The following is a 27950-nucleotide window of genomic DNA, read 5'->3' as shown; positions in this document are numbered from 1 at the left end:
ATTTACTTTTGGAAGCCTTGATCACACCTAATTCAAAATCTGCCATTATGGTTTGGGGATTCCATTGAAACTCAGTTTCTTCTGCTAAGTCCAGCAAATCTTCAAATAAGCATTTATAAAGTGTTTCACTTTTCCAGTCATTACTACATAAATGGGTGGTTGAGTTTCAGAAATTTCAGATCCAACAGGGCCATGAATTGTATACAGTTGATTTTTTAAAGAGCAAACAGTGGGGACAGTTTTGAAAGTGCTATCCATTAGCTAAAGTGAACCATGCCCTAGTTTTCGTGTGTGGTAAATATGTCTATTTTCTTCAACAGTCAAGTCCCTAACCAAGAATAGGCCACCCTTTAATGCACTTTGTAACACTGGAAGAACTTATATATCAGCAAGTGTCTTTGTTTCTGAAGGTCGCTGAGCTTGTCAAAAAAAATTTTTTTCTTAAATTCTGTGATGAAGGACATTTTTTGAAGGCAAGCATGTCACTATGTGTGAAGAGGCAGAAGTCCTATATGGTTGAAAAATTGGGCAAGGGAAATTTCTTGCATTTTTCACCTGGTTTTTCACTTCTATGATCTTTAAAACACTTGAAACATTAAGGTGAGGTAGATCTTCTCCACCTATTCCACTCAGACTCACGTGCTTATCTCCTCTGGAAACACTGTCACAGAAACACCCAGAATAATGCTTTCCTGGTTTCTAGATATTCTGTAATTCAGTCACGTGGACATCTAAAATTAAGTCTACAAATCTGCCCTTTGTCAACTTGGCACCCATACATATCTCCTTAAACCATCATTAATATCCTAACAAACTAATAGTCTGCTTAACACGATGCAACTATCCTGTGTGCAACCGAAAATGCACTAATCCCTTACCCAGAATTTGTCTTCCAGGATTTCAACATTCCAGGATTATATCTTTCAAGATTGTGTCTTTTGTGATTGTGACCAGCACCAGTATTTAACATACATACATTATATATATATATAAAATATATATATATAATATATATATATACACACACACACACACACAGACAGGCATAAATAGATTATAACTATAATTTTTAAAATTTAACTCATTGGTATAGATAAAGAGTGGGTTCTTGCCCACCTTTACTTTTTTATTGTTATTGCTTTCAGGGGCAGGGTCTCTGTTGCCAAGGCTTGAGTTCGGTGGCATGATTGTGGCTCACTGCAGCCTCAACCTCCTGGTCCCAGTCGATCTTCCCACCTCAGCCCTGAGCCTCATCACAAGCAGCTGGAATTACAGGCACACACCACCACATTCTGCATTTTTTTTTAAATTTCTGGTAGAGGTAAGGTCTAGCTATGTTTTCCAGGCTGGTCTCAAACTCTTGGGCTCAAAAGATACCCCTGTCTCATCCTCCCAAAGTGCTGGGCTTACAAGCATGAGCCACTACATCTGGTCTATTTTTTTTTTTTTATTAGGATTGCATTTCTGGTAGATGGAGCAATTTGAGGTTACCTACTCAATATGAGGGCAGAAGTGTCCCCACCAATATTTTTGGAAGAGACCCTTAAATTTTTTTGGACCTGATGCATAAAATATTATGGAATCTGTGGACTTAATTTTGAATGAGTTACTGAGGATACACCAGGTGGCCATCTAGGTGTTTCGAAGGACCATCTAAGTGGATAAAACATCCAACCTATTTCCGGTTAGATTTTCCAGCCTTTCAGTGGTTGATCTTGGGGTCCAAGTCCATCAAGAGCTCTCAAGAAGAAGAGGGGGGCCTAGAACTTAAGTGGTTATAGGGAGTTGAGGGGCCCAAATGAGATGGGAAAGTTTTGGCAGAGGTGAATCGAGGGATGGAGAAGGTAGGGATGTTGAATGGGGATAGATCAAGGAATTCAAAGGAGCTGAAGGGAAGTTTGAAGGTTGTAAAAAAGGAAGATGATGGCTTAGAGGGGTGAAGAGAAGGTATAGCCCTTTGATGAAGCAATAATGGGAGATCCTAAGTTTCTCAAAAGGTCATTGTATCAGTCCATTCTTGCATCGCTATAAAGAAATGCCTGAGACTAGGTAATTTATAAAGAAAACAGGATTGATTGGCTCATGGTTCTGCAAGCTGTACAGGAAGCCTAGTGCTCATGGTGAGGCCCTCAGGAAGCTTACAATCGTGGCAGAAGGAGACTGGGAGCCAGCTTGTCATGGCTAGAGCAGGAGCAAGAGAGAGAACAGGGAGAAAGTGTCACACAGGCTTAAACAACCAGATCTCACAGGAAATTAGAGGGAGAGCTCACTTATTACAAAGGAGATGGTGCTAAGCCATTCATGGAGGATCTGCCTCGATGACAAAAACATCTCTGAACAAGCCTCACCTCCAACATTGGGGATCACATTTCAACATGAGATTTGGAGGAGACACAGATCCAAACCATATCATTCCACCCCTGGGCCCCCAAGTCTTATGTTCTTCTTATATTGCAAAATACATTCAATTGTACCTTCCCAATACCCCAAAAGTCTCAACTCATCCCAGCATCAATTCAAAAGTTCTAAGTCTTATCTGAGATTCATCTCCTTTCACCTATAAACCTATGAAATCAAAAAACACTTAGTTACTTCCAAGGTACAACAGTGATACAGGCAATGGGTAAACATTACCATTCCAAAAGGGAGAAATTGGTCAAAAGAAAGGGGCTACAGGCCCCATGCAAGTCTGAAACCCAGCAGGGCCAACATTAAAACTTAAAGCTTCAAAATGATCACCTTTGACTCCATGTCCCTCATCCAGGGCACACTGATGCAAGGGTTGGGTCCCACAGCCTTGGGCAGCTCTGCCTTCATGGCTTTGCAGGGTTCAGCCTCCGTGGCTGCTCTCATGGGCTAGTGTTGAGTGCCTGCGGCTTTTCCAGGCACAGGATGGAAGCTGCCAGTGGATCTATCATTCTTGGATCTGGAGAAGGGAAGGAGAGTTTCCCTGTGTGGGCTCTGCCACTGGAGCAGGCCTCTGCCTGAGTACTCATACTTTTCCATATATCTTCTGAAATCTAGGAAAAAGCTACCAAGCCCCCTTCACTCTGGCATCCTGAGTGCCCAAGGACTTAATACCACATGGAAGTCATCAAGGTTTATGGTAGCTTTTGCTCTCCAAAGCAGTGGCACAAGAAGTATCTGGGGCCCTTTGAGCCAAGGCTGGAACTGGAGAAACTGGGACGTGAGGAGCAGTGTCCTGAGACTGAGCAGGGCAAAGTGACCCTAGGCTGGGCCCATGAAACCATTCTTTCATTAGAGGCCTGTGAGCCTATGATGGGAGGGGGTGTCCCAAAGATCTCTAAAATCCCTTCTAGTCCTTTCTCCCATTGTCTTGAATATTAGCACTTGGCTCCCTTTTAGTCATGCTACTATATATAGCAAGTGGTTGCTCCACAGCCTGCATGGATTCCTTCCCTATCATGATGCCAGGATGCAAAGTTTCCAAACTTTTACACTCTACTCCCTTTCACATATAAGTCCTAACTTAAGTCGTTCCTTTTTTCCCACACCTGAGTATAGGCTATTAGAAGCAGCCAAGTAACATCTTGAATGCTTTGCTACTTAGAAATTTCTTCTACCAGATACCCTAAGTCATCACTCTTAAATCCCTAGGGCATGAAGACAATGCAGCCAAGTTCTTCACAAAGGCATAATAAGGGTTACCTTTGCTCCAGTTACCAATGAGTTCCTTATCTCCATCTGAGACCTTGTCAGCTTGGACATCACTGTCCTTATTGCCATTTCATTCTGGTTACAGCCATTTAACCCATCTCTAAGAAGTTCCAAACCTTCCCTCAGTTTTCTGTCTTCTTCTGAGTCCTCCAAACTCTTCCAACTTCTGCCTGTCACTCAGTTCCAAAGCCAGTTCCACATTTTCAGGTATCTTTATAGCAATGACCACTCTTTGGTACCAATATTCTGTATTAGTCCATTCATGAATAACTATAAAGATATACCTGAGACTGGGTAATTTATAAAGAAAAGAGGTTTAATTGGCTCATCATTCTTCAGGCTATACAGGAAGCATGGTTGTGGCATCTGCTTCTGGTGAGGGCCTCAGGAAGCTGATAATCATGGTGTGAGGTGACAGGAAGCCAAGATGTCACATGGTCATAGTGGGAGCAAGAGAGAGAGGGAGGAAGTGCCACACACTTTTAAACAACCACATCTCCCATAAAATCAGAGGGATAACTCATTCATTACCAAGCGGATGGCACTAAGCCATTCATTGGCTAAGAAATTCAGCCTGATGATCCAAACACCTCACAAGTCCCCATCTTCAACACTGGGGATTACTTCTCTACATGATATTTGGAGGGAAAAAAATACTAACACTATTAGTCACCAAAGTTCTAAATTTTCTATTAAAACTTTTTAGATATTGAATTGAATTAATGTCACAATGGAAGAGCATATAGTCAGCAGTAGAAATGGAAGGAGAGAAGACAGTAGAATGAGAGTTATACATGGGGTCAGTTAATTAAATCAAATGTAAGACCTTAAAGGAGGGATGAAGGAGTCCTACCTGATTACTTTCTTACACAGTCCCTCCCACAATACCCGATAGAGGAGCCAAGGAAAACCAGACATTTTCCATACAAGCGTGAGAAGGGTTATAATTCAAGAGTCAGGGAATAATTCTCTATGAGTCAATGAAAAATTTATTTGGTCAAAAAAATCAAAGCAACTCCTTATTACGCTACAACATACGTGATACTCAGAGCACTGGTTTAAAAGTTTAATTCACAGAGGAATTCCTGAATTCATGGAAAGGAGAGGAGTTGAAAAAATTTGCAAAGTGTAATTAATTACCTGGAAATGGATGATGTGGGCCCATACTGTAGTACAATCTTTTTATTTTTATATTTTTATTTTTAATTTATATGGGTAAATAGTAGGTATATATTCTTATGTATATAAGAGATGTATTGATAAAGGCATACAATGTGTAATAAGCATAAATGGGGTATCCACCTCAAGAATTTATCATTTCCTTTTGTAACAAACATTCCAGTTATACTCTTTTAGTTATTCTTAAATGTACACTAAATTATTGTTGACTGTTATCACCCTGTTGGGCTATGAAATACTAGATCTTATTCATTTTAACATAATTTTGTACGCATTAACAGTTTCCACTCTGCCCCCAAGCGCTACTACCCTTCCCAGCCTCTGGTAACCATCATTCTACTCTCCATCTCTATGAGTTCAATTTTGATTTTTAGATCCCACATATAAATGAGAACATGCAATGTTTCCCTTCCTTTAATGATTGCTCCTTTAAACATTCTCTAAATAAATAAAACAATAGAAATTTGAAGCCTAAGAGTTTAGTTAAATTTATGTAAATTCTTACTAATTGTTGAAAAATTGTAGTACTTTTAAGCATTTGATTAAAATCAGAAGTCAAATATTACAGTTTCTTAAATGCTTAAAAAGCAGAAGAAATTCACATTTTTGAAAGTTCATCACCTTATTTTTACCCAAAGCATTTACAAAACTGTTAATTTTGTGAACAGTGAAAGCTGATACTTAGCACTTGGCATGTACCAAAGCAGCTGACCCCAACAACAGCTCTATGAGATGGTGTAGAGGGAAAATTCTCTATAACCACATTTCCCCTCTAGTCTCACACCACATTAACAACCAACACAGAAGACTTCCGTGATCAAATGTGTGGGGTTTTTTTCTGCAAACATCAAGCAGCAGATACCAGCTGGGTGTCCCCTAATTTAGTTGCAACATTATCTAACCAGAGCTAATGTCAGATCCCACAATTTGAGGGCTCAGTCCCCAAGACTTCTCCCACTCAACACACACACACCAGCCTCACGTCTGGGTCTCTGGAACTTCTGACTGACCGGCTTCAAGTTGTTCCCATGATCCCCTCTTTGGGTTTGATTAATTTGCTAGAGTGGCTCTCAGAACTCAGGGAAACACTTACTTACATTTCCTTGTTTATTATAAAGGATATTGCAAAGGATACAGATGAAGAGACACATAGGGTGAGGTATGGGGAAAGGGGCACAGAGCTTCCATGCCCTCCCTGGGTGCACCATCCTCTAGAAAACTCCACGTCTTCATCTATCCAGAAGCTCCAGGAACCCAGTCCTCTTGGATTTTAAAGGGGGGCTTCATGATGTCAGCACTCATTCCCCCAGAGTATGGATGGGATACTCTCCTGGGAAGACCTACAATCAGGAAGGCAGGGGAACAGAGTGAAAAGGCAGGAGAGGGTCAGAGGCCTGCCCCTGAGACCTAACACACCTAACATTATAACCAACGACTGTAACAAGGGCTATGGGAATTATGAGCCAGGAACCATGAACACACACACACACACACACACACACACACACACACACACGCACACACACACATATGTATCATAGCACCACAGATGAGTTCCATTATTATGCCCATTTGACAGATGAGGACATTAAGGCACAGAGAGGTTGAGTCCTTGTCCAAGTTCCTGCAGCTGGTAGGATGCAGCTTTCTAATTTGAACCCAGGTGATGTGGCTCTGAAGTTTAGCCCATTGACCACTTCTCTGCACTGGACTCGAAATGTTGCCTTCATTATATTTTCTCACCTCTGCCACTTGGTGTCACTTCCTTTGACCTCAGTGGTTCGAGTTCTCACACTTCTCCAGAATTTAGTGCTGCCTTGAGCGCTGTAAGTTCAGATGATGGGCTGATGGTGTCTTGATGAGGTCCAGATGTGGTCCCTGAGCCACTGGACATCAGGCAGGAACATCTCATGGTCACGTATTTGTACATGGTTATGGCTACCAGGAAGGCCAGAAGGGAAGACAGGAGGGGAGTGAGGTCCTGCTTCCTGAGAATGTAAGACAAATAGTGACATACCATTCTATGAACTTGAAATCATGCCACTCCACTCACCAGTCAGGCCTGAGAGCAGTTAGTCCTGATGTCCCCAGGTGTTAAATCATGTGACCTGTGAAAGCGTGTCAAGCTACCTACTTGTATTTTATGAAGCCCCCCTATAAGTGCTGTTTTTATTGTTTTAAATAAACGAATTTGTCAAACGGTGGAATAGGGTGTCTCTGTGTCAAGTTGTTAATCACTATCCTCGAGGCTACTTGCTGAGTCAGTGAGTCATTACATTTATGTTTTGACAAATAGTGCCAGTGTCCCTGCAAAGTGACGTCACTGAATTATAGTCCCACAGCCCTTTATGAATAGCCTTGTGATGATGATGATGATCTCAATAATAAGACTACTAATAATAGCAGCTCTTACATATTTAGCGTCACGTGCCAGGCCCTGTGCTGAGCATTTTTACATCACCTTTCTTAAGGTAGGTAGGAGTATTTTTCCATTTTAATCACTGGACTTTGAATTAGAGCCTCGGTTCCCAAGGTTGAATCAGCATCCATATCCCCTGGAACAGCTTGTTAAAGCACAGACTGCTGGGCTCACCACCAGAGTTTCTGATTCAGTATATCCGAGTGGGACTTAATGGCTTACATTTCTAACAGATTTCCATGTGATGCTGATGTTGAGTTGCTAGTCCAGGGACCACCATTTGGTAAACATTGAATTAAAGAAATGATTACTGTCGGCCAGGCGTGGTGGCTCACGCCTGTAATCCCAGAACTTTGGGAGGCCGAGGCGGGCAGATCATGAGGTCAGGAGTTGGAGACCAGCCTGACCAACATGGTGAAATCCCATCTCTACTAAAAATACAAAAATTAGCCAGGTGTAGTGGCGTGCGCCTGTAATCCTACCTACTCAGGAGGCTGAGGCAGGAGAATCGCTTGAACCTGGGAGGCGAAGGTTGCAGTGAGGGAAGATCACGCCATTGTATTCCTGTCTGGGCGACAGAGCAAGACTCCGTCTCAACAACAACAGCAACAATAACAAAAGAAATGTTTACTGTCACTTTACAAAGCCCCTGCAAGGGAGTTGTTGTCTTCCTTTTTGAATTTTACATTTTGGACCTTGATGTCCTTAGGTGTAAGGGCATCACCCAGGGCCATACAGCCTGGGAGGGGTGAGTTTCAATTTAGAGGCTGAGGACCTGAGAGGCCCCCAGTGACTGTTCCAAAACACAGATAACCTCGTGGAGACCTCTCAGGGTGAGGAATATTCCAGGTGGCCACAGAAAGAGGGGACGCCTCATTCCTATTCACAGAGCTGGGAGACACTACTTCCTAGCCCACCTTAAGGTGCTACTTGTCATTGCCGTGGAAAACTGCAGGAAGCCTTAAATCTAGCTGGATGCAGGGCAAAAACTACCCAAAAGACTGTGCTCTGGGTGTGTGTTAGGAACCCACCCTATGGGGAATCCAGTCCTCAACCTCTTCTGGCCACAGGTATGTACACAGCGGAGGGCTGGGAGAGTGGGAGAGAGATGAGGAGAGTCTGTGGACAAAACTGAGGTGAGCAGTGCTTTTGGAATTGCTGTTCATTTAGGGCAGAGAGAGCCAAGAAGGGCACTGAAATTATCTTTGCAGTTGCCATGTCTTTTCAAGCGAAGCTGGATTGCCACGGACAGTCGTGAATAGATATGATTATGGAAGACCCTTAGATGTTTAACGTGAGTCCATTTCAATATTCATCACTAATAGCTTGCAGGAGTCCCTTTGGTGTCCCTTTGGGTTGAATACACACCAGGCCAGAGTTAGTATCTAGCAGTCACCACCCTTTCTACTCTTATTGCCATCAGAACTTCTCTGATTTGTTTTTGTTTTGTTTTTTTTTTTTGAGACAGAGTTTCACTCTTGTTGCCCAGGCTGGAGTGAACTAGCGCCATTTCAGCTCACTGTAACCTCTGCCTCCTGGGTTCAAGCAACTCTCCTGTCTCAGCCTCCCAAGTAGCTGGGATTACAGGCACATGCCACCATGACTGGCTAATTTTTGTATTTTTAGTAGAAGCGGGGTTTCACCATATTGGTCAGGTTAGTCTCGCACTCCTGACCTCAGGTGATCTGCCCACCTCGGCCTCCCAAAGTGCTGGGATTACAGGAATGAGCCACTGCGCCTGGCCTCTGATTATTTTTTCATTTGTTGTGCTTGTGGCTCAATCCTTTGCTTCATTTCAGGCTCGCCCCAAAGTGTCCTCCTCCAGGAAGCTTTCCTTGGTTGTCCCACGAAAATTTACCTTACCCCTCATCTCTTCTCCTTGCTTTTATTTTGTTGTCTTCAGAACCTGTACGATCCTGCCGATAGTCTCTTCTGCACTGACTTAGTATCTTGTGGATGATCCATCTCCACTCCCAGAATATGAGCTCCTGTTTGTGCTCTATCACCAGGCCTAGAGCAGTGCTGGGTCTGTTATAAGTGCTCGATAAATGGCTAGTGAAGCAATGATGTTCTCATCATGCTTAAAATAATCCCACCCCCCTCAACTATGGCTTGGAAGGCCCCATGCAACCCACCCCAGAGGACTATGCGTGACCTTGTCTCCTTCCTTTCTTCCTTTGCTCATTGCCTCCAGCCACATTGACCTGAACCTGCCAAGCTTTTCCCAGATTTTGCATGTGGAGTTCCCTCAGACTGGGACACTGTCCCCAGATCTCTTCTTGGCCGCCCTTTCACATTCTTTCAGGATCTTCCCAAATATCACCTCTTTGGAGAGGCCTTTCCTGGCAGTTCTAGTTAAAATAACCCTTGTCTCTGCCTGCCCTTGTTTTGGCATTTTCATGCTGAGAATTTGGCACAATTACAAAGCAGAAATGTGGACTGGGTTGAGCTTTTCCAGGCTGCTGAGGGAGAAAATAGGAAAAATACTAACAAATAGCAAATCAACCATAATAGCTGGCCTTCACTGAGCCCTTGATATATGCTGGGGGTCAGTTACTATGTATCACCTCATTTAACTCTCACTTCCTCTGAGTTAGATTCTACTATTACTCCTACTTTACAAAAAAAAAAAAGGAACTTGAGGCTCAGAGAGATTAAGTTACCTGCCCATGGTCACACAGCTCTTGAGTAGTAGAAACTCAAACCCAGCGTGTCAACCATCAGAGCCTCCAGTCTTAATCACAATACTCACAGTGGGCCGAGGAGGCCTGGAGGATGACAACTAAAGTCACCTTTGCAAGGAGGACATGTAGAATTAGGAATATGGAGGGTATGGAGAATATTCCAGTCATGGACAAATGCAGGGGTATGTGTCACTCAAGGAGGCATGAGAGGACATGTGTGGTTGCTGAGGGCCACCTATATGCTGAGACATGTCCCAGATGGCAAGATGGTGAGACCCTTTCCTGGGGATTTATCCCATACTGACTGTGGTGATGGAGGAGTAGAGACACTACACAGGCAGACCCTGTACTAGAGGGACCAGGGTTCAGATATCTGCTTACTAAACAGGTGACCACTGGGTGACTAGCTAGAGCTCCCTGAGCCTCAGCTCACTGAGTGAGGCTTCACTTACCTGCAAATGATGAATGCATTTACTTCATCAGCCATGGGACTGTTAATAAAAGTAGCAAAAACCCACCAGGTGCACACATGGGCCAGGCATTCCAGTGTTTGCCTTGTGAACATTTTCCCTGTGATTCTCACAGCAACCTGGTAAAGTGGGAATTGTTACTGTTGTCGATGCAGAAATTGCAGCTCAGAGAAAGCAAGGTCACACACCTGGCAAGTGTCAGACTCAAGGGCTGGATGCAAACTTGAGAGTCTGGCTTCAGAGCTGGGAACATTTAATCACTTTAATATGGTATGTAAAGTGCTCAGCATGGAGCCAAGCACACAGTGAGGACAAGTAAAACACAGCAGCAGCTGCTGCTGCCGTTCCCACTACTGGTCTTATGATTATTGTCATTATTTCCTCCTTTCTCTGACGTTCTGGAGTGTTCACTCTCTGCTCTTCTCCGGACATGTGGGCTTATGATTGTCTTGTGCCATTTTTCAGTAGCTTCCCCCATGAAAGGCTTTTCACTCTAACACAAAATTGCATTCCCTTCAAAGGCAGCATCCACTCTCCCCACCCACCAGGAGCCTAGTAAAGAGCTAGGCCCCCAGGAGGTACACAGTTATCCAGACTCTGTTTCGCCCTGGATCTTTTCCCTTGACTGAGTGACAAGCTCTAATTCCATCCTGTGGGCATCCCTGCTTTTCTTAGACTTTCTAGGGGTCAGTGACCATTGAGGATGTGGACACAATCTTTACTAAGAGGTCCTGGCCCAGAGGACCTGACCCAAGGGACCTTGAACCAGGAGGTGATGCTGCAGATCTGGGAACACAGTCTTGCTGGGTAGATCCTTATCTGTCCTTACTCAGGGAACTTGCAGACTCTTTCTTCATTCTGCTCTCTCGCTCCAGGCTTGCTTAGGCTAGAATGCATAGGGGGCCCACCTTCATACCCCGTGGTAGCTCCTGCCTTGCTTGGGTCTCAAATTCTGCCTGGTCTCCCCATGTTCCTACCAGGGATTGGTGTGGCTAGAATTAGCATCCCATTCAAAATTATTCATAACAAAGAGAGAATGTATTGGAAGGGAATGGGGGGATACATTGTGGAAGGTAAGTGCAGAATGTCCACTGGGCCCCATGGGAGACTGCAGTCAAGAACTTACAGGAACCAAGATATGTCCTGGCCTTGGAGGGGGGGGTCTCTTGTCATTGCTTATTTCTTTGTGCCTGCTTATGCCACTCTCTGCTGATTGGCTTTTTCTGCTGCAGTGAGTTTAAGGGAAGAATTGTCTGCTCCAGTTCTCACTCTCTGAGGCCCCCAGATTCCTTGCTTCTACTTTTCCCTTCAAGTTTTACATCTTTACTCTCAATATTTCTCTGCAGTTGAACTTGCCTGCATTATTAATAAAAGTAGCAAAACACACCAAGTGCACACATGGGCCAGGCATTCCAGTGTTTGCCTTATGAACATTTTCTCTGTGATTCTCACAACAGCCTGGTAAAGTGGGAATTGTTACTGTTGTCCTTGCAGCAGGAAATAAACATGTGACCCCATATTTCCCTTGATCTCTTCCTGCAATGCCCATCACAGTCTGACCTCAGTCTGAGAACCTCTGCCTAAATTTCCACAAGAGGGAAGTGGAGTGGCCCAGTTTGGTTGGATAAGGGAGTCCCCACAGCCCAGTTAGCAAGGGCCATTGTTGATGAGCTGTTCTGAAGAAGGGGCGTAAGTCAGGCAGATACCCAGGAGGCATTTGCCATCATTGTCACCTGGTATCTTCTGGGAAAAAAATATAGTCTCAGTTACAGATTAAAATCTCAGTTGTTCCCTATGCCTATAGGATGGTTCCTTGTTTCCTAAGTTATGGGCCAGCATCCTCCACTGGTAAGGATATGACTGTAGAGGGTACACAAACACATCATCAAATGACATTGAAAGACAGCCTGAGAAAGCTGTTTCTTTCCTTCCTTCTCCTGTGAGCCAACATAAGGACAGGCAACTACTATGTCATGAGCACTGATATGATGTCATCAAGCCTGTCCTAGGCACTGTTTTTGTTCCACTCATGTAATGCAGCATCTCAGTCTTTGGCAATTAAAGAAAAGTTCAGCCAATGCAGTGTGTTTCAATTTAGAATATGGCCTTTCATTTTAAGATGATGTCCTTTGCCTTCTTCGCTTTTAAAAGCCATTTCTTTTTTGAAATACTGGGGACAGAAAATGATACTTGATGTCTTTATAAATGTACTTAACTATCCAAATAACTGTGAGTTTCCCAGGTTTTGATTTTTTTGCTCGTTCACAGAATGCTAAAGTCTGGGAGTCACCAAGTTGGCCCCATTGTCCACGTCATAAATCTTCCCACTCACATCCCTTTTTCTCTGCGGTTCATGTTCTCCACAGCTGCTAGCCCCACATTGGGCTTATAGCCATATCCTTTAGCGTAGCACTTGGGAGCCTGGGCTCTGGGGCCAGACTGCCTATTGGTGTTAAATTGTCACTCATGGGCTCTGTAACCCAGGAAAAGTTACTTAACCTCTTTTTCAGTGAGCAGTCCATCTAGAGCTTCCTGGGGTCTTGCAGCTACCACTTCTCTTGTTGCCAGAGAAGAAAAATATCCCTGTCTGTGGGGCCTCTGCTCACTGTTTTGCCCTATTCTGGAAGAAGACACATTGTGTGGGACTCTGGAGTACCTACTCAATTGAAGTGACCATGAGGAGAGCCTATAGTGAAGACATGAATCTGACTGACATTGGGGTTATGTGCTATGAGCTTATGAGCTTTTGGTGAGAAATCTGCCTTCAAGATTACCTCACCTAGTGAGACCTACAGAGGCATACTCTGCAAGAATGGGGACAACCTGGAGCATTTATGTGGGAGCCATTCCATCATTGTTTCTGGGTTTGAATTGTCTGGATACAACCAGAGTGAGCCTTGTATGTTTGAAAACAGGAGTCTGGAATGGATTCAGGGAACAGAGAAGCAATGATAGAGGAAAATTACTCAACTTGTTTTCTTCTTTCTGAATCCTCATCAGTAGGAATTTAATTTCCACTAGCAATGCTTTACTGAGCCCTGGACCTGATCCCCAAGTTGCTGAGATACAAGCCCTCAGTGAATCCACCCTGGCTTGGATCCAGAACACTACTGGGTCCAGGCCCTCTTCAGGAGGATGCTGGCCCCTAGACTTTGCCCTGTCACTTGTGTTTGTGCAAGGAGTCGTCCTTGCTCTGCAACCTCATCTGCCTGTTGGGTCCTTCTTCATAGAAACTATTTAATAAAAGTGTCTGCATTTTGTATTTGTGCATGGAGCTGTGTGTTTGTGTCCCCAGGTAGAGTCACTGCTTCTGTAGGAAGCTCTTTCCTGTGAGAGTTAGAGATGGTTGTTCATCCTGGTTCCCCAGCTGGCTCCCTTTACTGCCTTCCTTAATATCATGACTGATATTCAGCAGCAAAATTGAATTATTTGTTAGTTATTGGCTTTTCTATTCCAACTGAAAAATATCTTAATGTCAGCCATAACAAAAACCATTATGGCCCCTATTTCCAGGTTCCCAAGTCAATATTCGTCCTTAGAATAACTAAACTCTAGTAAATTTGTTTGAGTTCATTGTAGATTCTGGATATTAGCCCTTTGTCAGATGAGTAGGTTGCAAAAATTTTCTCCCATTCTGTAGGTTGCCTTTTCACTCTGATGGTAGTTTCTTTTGCTGTGCAGAAGCTCTTTAGTTTAATTAGATCCCATTTGTCAATTTTGGCTTTTGTTGCCATTGCTTTTGGTGTTTTAGACATGAAGTCCTTGCCCATGCTTATGTCCCGAATGGTAATGCCTAGGTTTTCTTCTAGGGTTTTTATGGTTTTAGGTCTAACGTTTAAGTCTTTAATCCATCTTGAATTGATTTTTGTATAAGGTGTAAGGAAGGGATCCAGTTTCAGCTTTCTACATATGGCTAGCCAGTTTTCCCAGCACCATTTATTAAATAGGGAATCCTTTCCCCATTGCTTGTTTTTCTCAGGTTTGTCAAAGATCAGATAGTTGTAGATATGCAGCGTTATTTCTGAGGGCTCTGTTCTGTTCCATTGATCTATATCTCTGTTTTGGTACCAGTACCATGCTGTTTTGGTTACTGTAGCCTTGTAGTATAGTTTGAAGTCAGGTAGCGTGATGCCTCCAGCTTTGTTCTTTTGGCTTAGGATTGACTTGGCGATGCGGGCTCTTTTTTGGTTCCATATGAACTTTAAAGTAGTTTTTTCCAATTCTGTGAAGAAAGTCATTGGTAGCTTGATGGGGATGGCATTGAATCTGTAAATTACCTTGGGCAGTATGGCCATTTTGACGATATTGATTCTTCCCACCCATGAGCATGGAACGTTCTTCCATTTGTTTGTATCCTCTTTTATTTCCTTGAGCAGTGGTTTGTAGTTCTCCTTGAAGAGGTCCTTCACATCCCTTGTAAGTTGGATTCCTAGGTATTTTATTCTCTTTGAAGCAATTGTGAATGGGAATTCACTCATGATTTGGCTCTCTGTTTGTCTGTTGTTGGTGTATAAGAATGCTTGTGATTTTTGTACATTGATTTTGTATCCTGAGACTTTGCTGAAGTTGCTTATCAGCTTAAGGAGATTTTGGGCTGAGACAATGGGGTTTTCTAGATATACAATCATGTCGTCTGCAAACAGGGACAATTTGACTTCCTCTTTTCCTAATTGAATACCCTTTATTTCCTTCTCCTGCCTAATTGCCCTGGCCAGAACTTTAAAGTAGTTTTTTCCAATTCTGTGAAGAAAGTCATTGGTAGCTTGATGGGGATGGCATTGAATCTGTAAATTACCTTGGGCAGTATGGCCATTTTCACGATATTGATTCTTCCTACCCATGAGCATGGAATGTTCTTCCATTTGTTTGTATCCTCTTTTATTTCGTTGAGCAGTGGTTTGTAGTTCTCCTTGAAGAGGTCCTTCACATCCATCTCACACCAGTTAGAATGGCAATCATTAAAAAGGCAGGAAACAACAGGTGCTGGAGAGGATGTGGAGAAATAGGAACACTTTTACACTGTTGGTGGGACTGTAAGTTCAACCATTGTGGAAGTCAGTGTGGCGATTCCTCAGGGATCTAGAACTAGAAGTACCATTTGACCCAGCCATCTCATTACTGGGTATATACCCAAATGACTATAAATCATGCTGCTATAAAGACACATGCACACGTATGTTTATTGCGGCACTATTCACAATAGCAAAGACTTGGAACCAACCCAAATGTCCAACAACGATAGACTGGATTAAGAAAATGTGGCACATATACACCATGGAATACTATGCAGCCATAAAAAAGGATGAGTTCATGTCCTTTGTAGGGACATGGATGAAATTGGAAATCATCATTCTCAGTAAACTATCGCAAGAACAAAAAACCAAACACCGCATATTCTCACTCATAGGTGGGAATTGAACAATGAGATCACATGGACACAGGAAGGGGAATATCACACTCTGGGGACTGTGGTGGGGTGGGGGGAGGGGGGAGGGATAGCATTGGGAGATATACCTAATGCTAGATGACGAGTTAGTGGGTGCAGCGCACCAGCATGGCACAAGTATACATATGTAACTAACCTGCACAATGTGCACATGTACCCTAAAACTTAAAGTATAATAAAAAAATAAATTAAAAAAAAAGACTTCCAATCCAATGGCATTAGTATGCTCTTATTCTCAGTGACCTTCTTCCCACTATAGAAATCTCATATTTCAGGTCCATTATCAAGAACTGCATTATTCAAAATAGTAGACATATGTAGGTACAGAACACTTCAGAAGAAAAAGAAAAGTCTATTTATCCATATTTTTGCTTATTGTATTCTTTATTTTTTCCTTATGTGCAAAGATTCAATTTTGTACTTCTTTCTGTTTAGATAACTTCCTTTAACCATTCTTGTAGGATATACTAGCTAGTGACAAGTGTCTAGAAATGTCATCTGGGAGCTAAAGCTTGGAAAGGGAACCTCATGACTCTGACCAGTGTCCGATCCTGTTCTGTCTGAGCTGATATCCAAGATACAAGACAAAATCTTCCCCACTCTTCCCTCTCATCTCCTCAAGTGGAAGGATCTCTTTTGTAGCCATGAGCTGTGCAGCCTGGGTTTAAGGGAGGGCTGATGCCAGCACTCCCTTAGCCACCCTAGTTTTTGTCCCAATAGTACCTGTGCCCCCCGACCCCCAGTCCACTGTCTAGCAGCCCAGTTCAGCACTAGGACTCACCTAGGATTTTTAGTCTTTTGGGCCTACACTGCCTTTTGTGTTTATTTAGAACCCCAGAGTACCTTAGACCATTTTGGAGAGGCTTGCAGGAACTCAAGTTCCCCTCTGTCTAGGGCTGGTTTCAATGCTTCCTCTGTGGTCAAGCATCAACTGAGTTTGGTCGAGTTTTCCTTTACACTATAAGAAGACAGTATTAAGTTCAATGCCTCATAATTACTGGGCTTTTCCTCATCCAGTACACCAAAACCCTCTGCACAATTCCCCATTTGCCTGGGGATGGAGGAGTGGTGGCATTGGGTATTCAGAACTGTTTTTTCTACCTTTTCAGTGCCTATTTAAAATCAGGTACTGTGAGTGCTCACCTGATTTTGGGTTCTTTTGAAGGTGCTTTTTTTGTGTGTAGATAGTTGTTAAATTGGTGTCCTTGGCGGGGTGGGGATGATCAATGGAGCCTTCTATTAAACCATCTTGCTCCACCCCAAGTGTCTTGGCCTTCTTTACTTAATCACATCACTGTTCTCAGCTTTTGCCTGCACAGTAAGAATCTCCCTTACAAGACCTCAGCTCCTCAATCAGAAACAGCATGCTGACTCTCTTTCCCAGAGTTCAAAATTAACTAGCTGAATGCTTAAGCATACCAGATTCTTTTCTTCAATTTGGCAGGAGGAAAAAAAAATCATTAGTACTATGCCTCTACAGTCAACCTTGTGATCATCTTCTTATATTCCAAGGGACATTACCCAGCTACTTGATTGCATCTCTTAGTCTTACCTCTTTGTCCATTGAATGTAAAACTTTGATGGTTCAAATCTGCATTGAATTGTCCTTTAGCAACCATTGAACTCACTGGATTAGATACTAAACCATGATGTGCGAGAATGTCTCCTGAAAAAAAAAAAGTAACCTTGAATTACACAATCTAAACTTATTGGAAACTAAATTAAAATATGCTCTATTTAATTGTTGTAAGAAGGTTTTCCATACAGATGAAATGTAGCATCACTACAGCCTCCAGTAGGCTTGAAATTGAAAATTCCTAACTTGTTCTCTCCACCTAAACCAAGCCAGTTTTTGTTTTGTTTTTGTTTTTTAGAGATGGAGTCTCACTCTGTTGCCCAGGGTGGAGTGCAGTGGCGTGATCTTGGCTCACCGTAACCTCCACCTCATGGGCTCAAGTGATTCTCCTGCCTCAGCTTCCTGACTAGCTGGGATTATATGCACCTGCCACCACGCCCAGCTAATTTTTGTATTTTTAGTAGAGATGGAGTTTCACCATGTTGATCAGGATGGTCTCGAACTCTTGACCTCAAGTGATCCACCCACCTCAGCCTCCCGAAGTGCTGGGGTTACAGGCGTGTGCCACCGCCCCCAGTCCCCATACCAGGCTTTTAACGACTCTCTGCTATGCTTGAGGTCTTCTTGATTATTTCAGATCTGCTAAGGAATGCCTACAACAAGCACCCAAACACTTAGGAATTCATTATTAAAACAAGCAGAATCAAAAAGTCAACAATGCTCTGAGATTCAGGGTAAAAGCAAAATAATTCTAGCATTTTGAAGACTTTTTCCTTGCCTTTCTGAGACAGAAATTATTTATGTGAAAAATCAAGTAAAAGAATTTATATAATGGCATTCTTCCCTGTAATAGGGATTTGGTTATCTTTTCTGTCCTGAGGCACTAAGTTGAAAATCCCAAAAAGGTGGCTATTATACTTGAATGTGCACAGGTACAATGTGTTTAAAATGCAGATTCCAGGAGTCATGCTACAAAATTATATTTCAGTATGACTGGTCTAGAGTGTCTGGGAATTTGCCATTTTAAGATGGATCTCAGGTGACTTGGAACAGGTCATAATTAGATAACAATTTTAGAAACACTGATTACTTCCTGAAATCTGGAGGAGTGGGCTAGTGCTGCTAAGCTTCATCTTGCTTCAAATACACAGAAATGCTGAATATAATTTAATAAAGACTTATTTAATATATAGTTTATTTCAAGAAAAAGAAGGAAAAGTATCCGTTGTGCCAGAAAGAGAGTCATAAAAACTAGAAAAATTGTAAGTACTTCCCATGTAATTGATTTAATTTAATTCTCATATTTAATTTAATTTTCACCACAATTTTTCAAGGTGCAGCCAGTATGAACCTACATGCTAGCATGATAAAACTGAAATACAATTGGGTGAGATAACTTAAACCTAATATTATGCCATAAGTTTCCATAGCTGAAAGGAAACCCAAGAAGTTGGCTACAAATTCAACACTTCGAACGGTTCCTAAAATCTCAGATAAGAAGCCATAAGGTGTCTGTTGCTTAGATAGATAATACAGACATTAACTGTATATGATATGATTATCTACGTAGAAAATTTTAAAAAGCTGAAAATCAAATTTTAGAAGTAAGATTTCTTTCTTTTCTTCTTTTTTTTTTTTTTTTGATACAGGGTCTCACTTTGTCACCCAGGCTGGAGTGCAGTGGTGTCATCACAGCTCACTCACAGCAACCACGACCTCCTGGGCTCAAGCAATCTTTTGCTTCAGCCTCCAAACTAGCTATGAATACAGGTGTGTACCACCATGCCTGGCTATATATATAATATATATATAATTACATAATGTATACATATATATTATATATAATTATATATGAATGTACCTAATTGTATATTATATATAATTTATATATTATAAAATTATATATTATAATTATATAATATATTATATAATTTATATATAAATTATATATAATTACATATAATACATATATTATATATAAGTATACATTATATAAAATAAATGTATATATTATAATTATATATAAGTATACATTATATATAATAAATGTATATATTAGATAATTATATATAAGTATACATTATATATAATAAATGTATATATTATATAATTATATATAAGTATACATTATATATAATAAGTGTATATATTATATAATTATATATATATCACTGAAGGCCAGGAGTTTGAGGCCAGCCTGGAATACAGTGAGATTCTGTCTCTACAAAAAATTATATATATATATTATATATGTGTATATATATAATATATATAATATATATTATATATATTATATATATAATATATATTATATATATAATATATATAATATATATTATATATATAATATATATAATATATATGTGTATATATAATATATAATATATGTGTATATGTAATATATAATATATAATATATATAAATATATTATAAATTTATATAATATATAATATAAATATATATTTATACATAATATGTGTATATAGACTATATTATATATAATGTATATATAATATAATATAATACATAAATATAAATATATTATAAATTTATATAATATAAATATAAATATATTATAAATTTATATAATATAAATATAAATATGTTATAAATTTATATTATATAATATATATCAATATAAATATATACTTACATAGTATATAATATGTATTATATATATACACATATACATGTACATATACATATATATATAAATATAATTTTTTGTAAAGACTGAATCTCACTATATTTCCCAGGCTGGCCTCAGACTCCCAGCTTTCAGTGATCCTCCTGCCTCAGCCTCCCAAAGTGTTGGGACTATAAGCATGAGTCACCACATCCAGCGAAAAGTAATATTTCTTTAGCAACTTGCACACACAACATCAAGATACCAAAAAGTTTCTATAACACTGCCACAGCCAGTTACATAAGGCTATGATAATTTAAAAATTCAGAAAAGCAACCAAAAATATGAGGTGTCCTGGAATTACTAAAATAAAAATGTATAATGCCTGCTCATTGATAGGAAGAAATATTTTTCTAATCCAAATTTTACTTTAGATACAGGGCATACGTGTGCAGATTTGTTACCTGGGAATATGGTATGATGCTGAAGTTTGAGGTATGGATCCCATCACCCAGGTAGTGAGCATAGTACCCAGCCATGTGTTTTTAATGCCACACCCTCATCCTCCCTCCGGCTTCGGGTAGTCCTCAATGCCCATTGTTCCCATGTTCATGTCTTTGTGTGTTCAATGTTTAGCTCCCCCATGAGTGAGAGTATGTTGTATTTTAATTGAATGTGGTGAACACTCAGTAAATGTTTTTCTCTCTCACACACACACCCACACACACACAGTCATCATATGAGACTGAAAGAATAAAAGGGGGGCATAGATGTTTTCTAGACTGTTCTGTTACAGGGAAGATTCCCATAGTGGGGATTTATAATAATGTCAACATAATGGGAAAGTTGAGTTGGTTTATACTCTATTTTTCCCTATTATAGATTAAACTTTTGCACCACCAAGTAACAGCAGCCAAATATAAGTAAATTGACACAAGTAAATCCAGCAAGCCACAGAGGAGTCTATTACTGCATGTAGTGGTGTGAACTGTGTCCTCTCAAGAGAAAATGTGTTTGAGTCTTAACCCCCTAGTGGCTCAGAATGTGAACTTATTTGGAGATATGGTCTTTACATAAATAATCAAGTTAAACTGAGGTCATCAGGGTGGGACCTAACAATATGACTGTTGTCTTGATAAAAAGTGAATATTTGGACACAGACACATGCATAGAGTGATGATGTGAAGAAAGAAAGAGAAGATGGCCATTTCTTATCCAAAGATAGAGCCATGGAAGATATTTTTGCCTCAGAGCCTCAGAAGAAATCAACTTTGCTAACATCTTCATATTAGATCCGTAGCTTCTAGGAACATGAAACAATGAACTTCTGTTATTTAAGCCTTACAGTCTATCATACTTTGTTACAGTTTCTTTAGCCAACTAACATACTGTATGTGATGTCCATTCTCCAGCTTGTTCTTTATAATGGCTTAGATGACCTGCCTTGCTTGGGAAGTACTTATTACTCCCTTCTACTGGATCATTGTGCATTTTACCTTTGCTTATGTGTCTCAACCATCTTGACTGTTCCTCACACTGCCCTCCATCAAACTACCTTTAATCCTTTTGGGTAAGGCTAAGATATATATTTACTTTTATATTCCTTGTTAGTAATTTATTATATATTTTAAAAATTTTCCAGGATTTTATCATTGTTGTTTTTGTTTGTGCTCTCTTAATGAAGTTGCATGATTTTTAAGTTGTCTGTTCCAATCCTATTTTCCCCATAAACGGTTTTATACTCCATACATGAATCCACAAACTGTGAGGTATTTCGGGAACATATATAATGCATTGTGTTAGTTTTCTATTGCCGCATAACAAGTTAGCACACACTCTATGTCTTAAACAATGCACACATTTCTTGTCTTAAAATTTCCATGCATCAGGGGTCTGGACATGGCTTAGCTGGGTTCTCTGTTTTGGCATCTCACAAAGCTGCAATCAACATGTTGGCTGGGACTGAGATCTCTTCTGGAAGGTTGACTGGGAAAGAATTTACTTCCAATCTCAGTCAGGTGTCTGCAGAATTCATTTCTTTACAGCTGTATTATTTAGGGCTACAGCTTTTTATTATCTGTCAGCTACAGGCTGCCCACAGATCCTAGAGGGCAACTGCAGTTCCTTCCTACGTGGGTATCTTCAACATGGCTACTTGCTTCATCAAGCTCCCAGAGTCTGTAATCCAGTCTGCTTAGATGGAGACTTATATAAAGAGTCTTAGATAATGTAACATACATCTTTGCCATATAATGTGACCTAATCATGGGGGTGACATTCCATTGCCTTTGCCAAAATCTTTTTGTTAGAAGCAAATCACGGATTATGCCCACTCTGAGAGAGAGGGAGTTACGGAAAGTCAAAAATACCAGGAGGTGGGAATTACTAGAGGCCACCTTAGGTCTTGTCTGCCACATGCATCATGGCAGATTATCTTTAACATAAGAGATTCCTGTACCCCCCTGCAAAGGTATATTGTGTCACTTATAGCTCAATAACCAGTCATTGTAGTCAGGCAACACAACTATGATGCGTATGTGTCCAGGCAGATCTCAACCCCATTTTCTTCCAGATCTACAAATAATATTTCAATATTCAGGTATGAATGCTAATATTCAAAAGCTCATATCTGACATGTGACAGAAAATACTGTCCCATGAACCCTGCCAAAACATCTGCCCATTTCCATTTTCCTAGGCTTAATTTCTTTTTCAGTCTTCTGATGGAGACAAGGGTTCCTAGTTTCATAAACAGGGGTTGAAAAATGGAGGTGTGACATATGCCTCTTCTTTCCTTCAAGTGGTTTATTTTTTTCACTGCCTCAACTTTTTTCTGGCCTCAATAGCTGGACACTCCAGATCTGGATTAGCCAGTTTGTTCATTGTCTTAAACAGTGTATCCACTGATTCCTTCATGTGCTGAGATGTTTACACTGAAGGACACCCACCTGATACTTGCAAGAGCAGTATCTTGACAACAGTGTCTAGGAAAATGGAAATTGATTTCTACAAAATATTTAAAACAATATGACATCCCATAAGTAGTCGTTCATATAACAGCTTTGCTGTTTTCACAAAAAGATAAACTGTAGATTGTACCAATAAAATATGCAGCATCTTATTGTTTTCCTTTATAGTTATGTAGTCTCAAATAGCTTTTCCATGTCAAATTATTTTTAATATTCAATGTATTAATAAAATGGCTCAGTACTAACCACGCGGGTATTTTCAAATAGGAAAAATATGATCGAATCTCCCAAATTGCATTCACAATAAAAGATGTTTCATGCTAATGACTCAGATCTTGACAAACGAGGCACGACATTCATTAGTTTAATGTTTTTCCCCCTATTGTGATAGAAATGCATAATGGCACCGACTAAGTAATGTGAAATTATTCAGCAATGTAAGAAAAAATTCAATAAGCACTATCTACCAGTAACAGTTCTTAAGCTCATCGTCTTCAGTTGAAAATTGCTTAGGAGATTGTGAAAAATTTGCTGCTTTTTCTATTATCATCCCTTATTTATTTTTGCTCTCAGTTTTTCTTGAAATAGTCGAATTAATACCTTGAATTCTTAACCTCCATAAGTCTTTAGGATAAAGGACGCAGAGCCATGGAGAGGCTAAAAGAATAAAGTTATTAGGTATCAGTGTTTATAAGCCTGTGGCGGTATTGCAGAATCAGAGATTGTATCTTAAAACAACAGAATGAAGGCAATATGTCCAGTCTTCTTGGTATTAGGCAGGACTATACCAAAGCCCTCTAATATTGCATGGTGCAATAGAAAGAATGATAGCTGAGATACCACGAGACCTCTGTTTTAGTTCTGGCCCTGCCTTAGATTTTCTAGACCTCAGTTTCTTCATTAACAAAATTAAACTTGGACTTTAGTCACTTGATGATAACAAGGAACTTTTTAAGGCCATGAGCCTTGCCTGTATAGATCCATTAGGGAGCTCTTTTTTATCTGTTCTATATCATTCACATATTTTTCTATTTAAATATCATTTTATCTTAATTGTGAAGTCACATAGTTGGCTACCATTATGTAAGGTTGTACATCTACTTCTCTGATACATAGGATTTATTCGATCCATCAAACTGTGTTGTTCAGTTCTGTCTTAAAGCAATAATCCCATGTGTTACAATGTAACAAGGCCAGAAGTTGTTAGCAGGTTGATGTAGGTTCAACTGGTGGCTCCACATATTTCCAGGTTTATGATATTTGGTGAATTCTTGACCTTCTGTGAACCTGTTTGTCTGTGAAGTGGTCAACCATTATAATCACTCCCTTGCGTAAATTTACAATTCCTTTGCTTCTCTCTCAGTTTTTTATCCTTCTTTGGCAAACCCACCCTGGTTGAATACGATGCCCAGGATATTTCCCGTGTGGAAATATCCTGGTGAAGCTGAACATGATCGGAGACAGAACAACTCTGTTAACTAGGCTCACTTGAAATTCCCAATCACAAATCTCAAGTGAGCCTTCAATGCTATTATAGTTTGGATGTTTGTACCCCTAAACCTCATGTTACAATTTTATCCTGAATGTTTGAGTGGGGCCTAATGAGAGTTGTTTAAGTCATGGAGTAGATTCCCACGAATGGATTAACATCTTCCCTGAGGAGGAGTGAGTTAGTCCTCACTGAATTTGTTCTCATGAGAGCTGGTTGTTAAAAAGAACCTGTGTACCTCCTCTCTCTCTGTTTCTCTCTTTCTCCCTCTTGCTTCTTCTCTTGCCATGTTACCTCTGCACATGCCAGCTTACCTTTACCTTCTGCCATCAGTGAAACCAGCGTGAGGCCCTCACTAGAAGTTGAGAAGATGCTGGTGCTATGCTTTGTGTAAAGCCTATAAAACCATGAGCCAAATAAACCTCTTTCTTATAAATAACTAAGCATCTGATATTCCTTTATAGCAACACAACAGTCTAAGACCAAAAAAAATGGTACCAAGGAGTTCAATGTTTCCATAAAGACACCTGAAAATGGGAAAGTGGCTTTGGAACTGGGTAATGGACAGAAATTGGAAGAGTTTGGAAGTTTCAGAAGAAAACAAAACAAAACAAAAGATGGGGGAAAGATTAGAACTTCAGAGATTGGTGATACTGTTTTGCTGTGTCCCATCCAAATCTCATCTTGAATTGTAATCCTTTATGTGACAAGGAAGGGACCAGGCGGGAGGTGATTGGATTATGGGGACATATTCCTCCATGCTGTTCTCATGATAGTGAGTTCTCACAAGATCTGATGGTTTTATAAGGCAGTTTTCCCCGCCCTTGCTCATTCTCCCTCACCTGCTGCCATGTAAGATGTGCCTCTTCCCCTTCTGCTGTGATTGTAAGTTTTTGAGGCCTCCCCAGTCATGTGGAACTGTGAGCCAATGAAACCTCTTTTCTTTTTAAATTACCTTGTCTTGTGTAGTATCTTTATAGCAGTGTAAAAATGGACTAATACAATTGGTTAAGTGATTGTGACCAAAATGCTAATAGAAATACAGACAGTAAAGTCCATGGTGATGAGATCTGAGATGGAAATGAGGAACTTACTGGGAACTGGAGCAAAAGTCACCCTTGTTACACTGTAGCAAAAACCTCAGGGGCAATTATGTTCATGTCCTAGGATTTTGTGGAAGGCCAAACTTAAGAGTGATAACCTAGGGCATTAGATGGAAGAAGCTTCTAAGAAGCAAAGAAATGGTGTGGCTACTTTTAACAACTTATGACTAGATATGGCAGCAAATGAATGATGTAAATATGTAACTTATAATTAAAAGGAAAACACAACATAAAATTAAAAAAAATAGAAACCTGACTATATGGTTGAGAAGGAAAGCGTTTTCAGAGAAAAACCCAACAACTGGTTGCTAAAGCAATTAACATGACTAACTATGGCCTGGTGCTAGTAGTCAAGACAATGGGAAAAAGGCCCTGAAGGCATTTCAAAGATCTCTGGGGCTTCCCCTACCAAAATAAGCCCATAGGCCTAGGAAGACAGAATGGTTTTAGGGTATAGGCCAAGGGTGCTACTGCCCTGCACCACCTGAAGGTGCTGCTTCCTGCATCCCACCTGCTCTGACACCAGCTGTGGCTCAAATGGCCCCAGGTATAGCTTGGGCCACTACACCTGAGAGTGCAAGCCATACCCTTGGCAACATTCACATGATGCTAAGTCTGCAGGTGCCCAAAATGTAAGAGTGGTGGTGGCTTGGTGGCTTCCACCTAAATTTCAGAGGATGAATGGGAAATCCTGGGTGCCCAGGAAGAAGCATGCACCTTTCTCTTCTCTGTGGCAGAGAAAGAGCTGCCACAGAGAGTCATCACTGGGGCAATACCTAGTGGAGTCACAGGAGTGAGGTGGCATTAAGAACCTAAGAATTGTAGAACCACAAGCAGTGTGCAACCTTAGCCTGGAAAAGCCACAGGAATTAAACTTCAACCTGTGAGAACAGCCATGTGATTTGCAACCAGCAAAGCTATGGTCATAGGATTTCTCAAGGTTTTAGGAGCCCACCTCTGACACCAGTGTGCCCAGGATGCAAGACATGGAGTCAAAGATTATTTTGGAGCTTTAAGATTTAATGTCTACCTTCTTGGATTTTGGACTTTCATGGGGCCTTTTACTCCTTTCTTTTGGCCAATTTCTCCCTTTTGGAATGGAAATATTCACCAAATACCTATAAAACAACTATATCTCGGAAGTTAAAGAAAACTTGGTTTTGATTTTATAGGCTCATAGCTGGAAGGATCTAACCTTGAATCTTGGAAGAGCCTTTGGATTTCAGATTTTTAACAGTTTTGGAGACTGATGGAATTATTGTATTTTGCATGTGAGAAGAACATGAGATTTGGGAGGCCAGGGGTGGAACACTGTAGTTTGAATGTTTGTTCCCCCAAACTTCATGTTGAAATTTGATCCCAGTGTTGGAGATGAGGGTGTAATGGGTGGTGTTTGGGTCATGAAGGGGGATCCCTCAGGAATAGATTAATTTTTTTTCCTGGAAGGGGTGAGTCCTTACTCAGTTCCTGTGAAAGCTGGTTGTTAAAAACATCCTGGACCTCCCCACTCTCTCTCCATTGCTTCCTCTCTTACAATGTAATCTCTGCACATGCTGCCTCCCTTTCGCCTTGTATCACGAATGGAAGTAGCCTGAGGTCTTCACCAGAAGCCAAGAAGATGCTCACACCATGCTCCTTGTACAGCCTGCAAAACTGTGAGCCAAATAAACATCTTTTATTTTAAAATTACCCATTCTCAGGTATTTGTTTATAGCAACACTAACAGACTAAGACAAATGCTATCTGCAATTATATTGTTTCCCATCAATTTACTTTTCTGTTTTTTGATGATTATATTTTATCACGTCTTTCCTTAAGCTCTTATAGCTGTCTCACCCTAACTCTCAGACAGTTAAGTTTCAGCTAGGAGTGGCCATGTGTCTAATTTTGGGTTTTTGAAATGGGAGTAGAAGTCAGGTACTTGAATTCCAGACTATCTTAAATTACAGAAAATGACCTTCCCTAGAGTATTTTCCCATCTATTCATGAAGTAGAACATGGACATAAGCAATTCTACCTTGACCATCCAGTTAAAGACAATCTTAGGGAATGGCAGAACTAAAAGAGTCAGTTATTATACCAAAAATAGTGTGTTGTGTGCATGTCTGTGTGTATGTGTGTGTGTACGTGTGTGTGTGTTTATTTCTGGATGGATGTCAATGACAATGGTTATATTTGAGGATGACACTGGACATAGAGATCATGGGAAGGAGGAGACATTTTGTGAGCTTTAGTTTTGTATCTAAATAAATGGTATTGTGCTAAATATATCATTCTGTGTCCTATTACCTTTAAAAACATATTTATATTGT

The sequence above is a fragment of the Pan paniscus genome, chromosome X (genome assembly GCF_029289425.2).
Source record: "Pan paniscus chromosome X, NHGRI_mPanPan1-v2.0_pri, whole genome shotgun sequence".
NCBI classification, from domain to species: Eukaryota; Metazoa; Chordata; class Mammalia; order Primates; family Hominidae; genus Pan; species Pan paniscus.
This window is presented reverse-complemented; position numbering follows the sequence as displayed.